The sequence below is a fragment of the Mandrillus leucophaeus genome, unplaced genomic scaffold, assembly GCF_000951045.1.
Source record: "Mandrillus leucophaeus isolate KB7577 unplaced genomic scaffold, Mleu.le_1.0 Scaffold39, whole genome shotgun sequence".
NCBI lineage: Eukaryota > Metazoa > Chordata > Mammalia > Primates > Cercopithecidae > Mandrillus > Mandrillus leucophaeus.
The window spans coordinates 291,646-295,640 of record NW_012104142.1 but is presented as its reverse complement, the minus strand read 5'-3'; positions in this window follow the sequence as shown (position 1 = coordinate 295,640).

The following is a 3,995-nucleotide window of genomic DNA, read 5'->3' as shown; positions in this document are numbered from 1 at the left end:
AATAAGTAGAGAAAATAGCTTTAATTTCTTTCGGCAATGTTTTGTAGTTTTCAGTACCTTTTACATCTTTTGATAAATTTTTTTCTAAGCATCTATTTTTGGACACTATTGTAAATGGTATGAAACTTTTTTTTATTTTCTGGCCAGGTGTGGTGGCTCACACCTGTAATCCCAGCACTTTGGGAGGCCAAGGCAGGAGGATTGCCTGACCCCAGGAGTTCAAGACCAGCCTGGGCAACATGGCAAGACCCCATCTCTATACCAAATTTAAAATTTTATTTAAAAAAATTATTTTCTAATTGTTCATTGCTTGTGCATGTGCTTGTGTGTGACTTTTCTACAATAACTTGATATCTTGAAACCTTGCTAAATTTCTCTGATAATTTCTTCCCATCTTTTCCTCTCCTCTTTCATCCTGGGTCTTCTATTAGTCACATACTGGACTTCCTGAACTGATTATGTCATTTTCTTATCTCTTCTTTTCTATTTTCCATCTAGTTGTCTCTTTGTTCTCCTTTCTAAATAATTTCTCCAATATGGTTTTTTTTAAATGACTGTATTATAGTAGCCAACTTCTAAGATATTCCCCAATGATCCTTGCCTTCCAGTATTTACACTCCTTTGTAGTCCCTTCTCAAATGCTGTCAACGCTGGTCTGTGTGACCAACAGAATAAGATGGAAGTGATGTGCGTGACTTTCATGGCTGCTTCTGACTTGCTCTCTCTTGGGTCACTCACTTTGAGAGAAGTCCAATGGAGAGGTCCACATAGTGAGAAATTGAGGTCGCCTGGAAATAGCCAGAACTAACTTGCCAGCCATGTGAGTGAGCCATCTTGGAAGCTGATCCTCTTGCACTCATTAACTCTTCAGATGACTGCGGCCTCAGCTGACAAATTGACTGCAATTTCATGAAAATCTCCTTGACAGAACCACCAAGGTAATCCTCTCTCAAATTTCTGATCCAAAGAAATGAGTATCTTCCAACCTCAGGCTACTTCTCTCTCCACACAGAGTGGATGGCCAGGAGCACCACCCAACGCTCCTGCCCACTGGGAGGACTTCCCCTCAAAGCTGCTTTTCAAGTCCACTCCTGACTGGCACTATAGTGTAGCTGACATCCACTTTTGGTTTGCTCCCGTATACCAGACCAATCCATGTGTGAACCAAGCTGGAGTTTATTCCTACCCTGGCAGTTGGTCATTAGGAAGCCCTCATACAGCCATAGATGTGAGTCCAGGAATAAATGTTGGTACATCAGTGGCAATGACATGGGGGTCTGGTCAGTGACCACTGTGATTTTCTGTGAGAAGTCCAGCCAGTTCAGGTCTCTTTAGATGGTACTATGACAGAGAGGGAGAGTTAAAATAATCCTGGGAATAGGCTGTAAATGTATACTGTTGTCTGTTCCAAGAGAATGTAAACTCTTTCTGATCCTCTTTTTTTTTTTTTTCTTTTGACAGGGTCTGGCTCTGTTGCCCAGGCTGGAGTGCAGTGGCGCAATCTCAGGTCACTGCAACCTCTACCTCCCAGGCTCAAGCCAGCCTCCCACCTCAGCTGCCTGAGTAGCTGGGACCACAGGCACATGCCACTACAACTGGCTAATTTTTGTATTTTTTGTGGAGACAGAGTTTCACCATGTTACCTAGGTTGGTCTTGAACTCTTGAGCTCAAGCCATCCATCCACCTCGGCCTCCCAATGCTAGGATTACAGGCATGAATCACTGTGCCTGGCCTCTGATCCTCTTTTTAAAAATGGAGAGATGAGGTCTCACTATATTTCCCAGGCTGGTCTCGAACTCCTGGGCTCAAGTGATTCTCCCACCTCAGCCTCCTAAAGGGCTAGAAGTACAGGCATGAGCCACTGTGCCCAGCCTTATCCTCTTTTTTTAGTAGTGATATAAAAGAAAGCGTTTGTCAAATAAATGACTATTAGGTATCTAAAGCTATGTAACTCTGCTCTAGCGAAAGTGTTCCACCTGGAGACACTGCTGTAATAGAGCTACTACAGATGCACCTCAACTTACAGTGGGGTTACATCCCAATAAACCCATCATAAATTGAACATATTTATTTATTTATTTATTTTTGAGACTGAGTCTCTGTCACCGAGGCTGGAGTGCAGTGGCACAATCTCGGCTCACTGCAACCTCCGCCTCCTGGGTTCAAGTGATTCTCCTGTCTCAGCCTCCAGAGTAGCTGGGATTACAGGTGTGCACCACCACGCCCAGCTAGTTTTCCTATTTTTATTAGAGACAAGGTTTCATGTTGGCCAGGCTGGTCTCGAACTCCTGACCTCAGGTGATTCACCCGCCTTGGCCTCCCAAAGTGCCGGGATTACAGGCATGAGCCACCACACCCGGCTGAAAATATCTTAAGTGAAAAACACATTAAATACACCTAACGTATCAAATATCATAGTTTAGCCTAGCCTACTTTAAGTATGCTCAGAACTCTTACATTAACTTACACTTGTTGAAAATAATCTAATACAAAGCCTATTTTATAATAAATGTCTCTATTTATTATAAATGTCCTATTTTAATGTCTCATGTAATGTATTTAATGCTGAAAGCAAAAAACCATATTCGCTACTGCTGCCCAACACCACCAGAGAGCATCACACTACGTATCACCAACCTGGAAAATGTCAAAATTCAAAAATTGAAATTCAGTTTCTACTGAATGTGTATCACTTTCACACTATCATAAAGTCAAAGAATCATGAAATCAAATCATTGTAAGTTGGGGGCCCTCTGTACTCAGTTGAATTTGTGATAGTCCACTGGCACTCTCCATTTGCTTTTTGTGAGGCCCAGACTGGTGAATTAAATGGAGGTGCATTGGGGACCAGCATTTCTGCGTTCTTTGTTTTTGGTTTTGTTTTGTTTTTGTTTTTTTGTGACAGAGTCTCACTCTGTCGCCCAGGCTGGAGTGCAGTGGCTCGATCTCGGGTCACTGCAACCTCCATCCCTCGGGTTCAAGCGATTCTCCTGTCTCAGCATCCTGGCTAGGATTACAGGAACCTGCCACAGCGCCCGGCTAATTTTTGTATTTTTAGTAGAGACGGGGTTTCACCATCCTGACCAGGCTGGTGTTGAACTCCTGACCTCGTAATCCACCTGCCTCGGCCTCCCAAAGTGCTGGGATTACAGGCGTGAGCCACCATGCCTGGCCGCATTTTTTGTTTTGAAAGGTGCTACTAATCACTGACATGCCCCTTAGGATGAAATACGGTTTTTGATTTATTGGTAGATGGTGGGAGGGGTGGCTTCAGAAGTTTCCACTTGGCCTTTTGCATCACAATAGCTTCTATCACACAGATCGAGAAACCAGTATGGAGGTTGTACTAAATACCAAGTAAGTCCATTCTAATGATACATTCAGATACTGGGGAAATGGCCACTGTGAGCCAGACCTGGGTGACGATTCCACCTTGTGCCCCCGCTAAAAAGGTGGCCTGGTGATGTCTTGGGTGATGCTTTGGGTCTGTGTTTCAAAATCAACTCAGATCCTGTGACTGACTGTTCCTGAAATGTTTGAATATCCCACTTTTCCCCAATATATGGTACCTGAGAAAATGCCCATAGATCCCTTTGACTCAGCATTAGGGGAATCATCACTACATACACTTGCTACAGTCTCACGGGGTTCATTTTCCAGAGGAACTAGTTTCTGTCTTAGCCAGTGGGCTCCAGGTCTGAAATCTGACTCAGGTAAGAAAACTGGTTAAAGCTATCGTGTTTTTTTGTTTTTTGTTTTTTTGTGTGTTTTTTTTTTGAGACAGAGTCTCACTCTGTTGCCCAGGCTGGAGTGCAATGGCGTGATCTCGGCTCACTGCACCTCCACCTCCTGGGTTCAAGCGATTCTCCTGCCTCAGCCTCCTGAGTAGCTGCGATTACAGGCACGCACCACCACACCTGGTGTGGTGTCTACTAAAAATACAAAAATTACAGGCATGAATCACTGTGCCTGGCCTCTGATCCTCTTTTTAAAA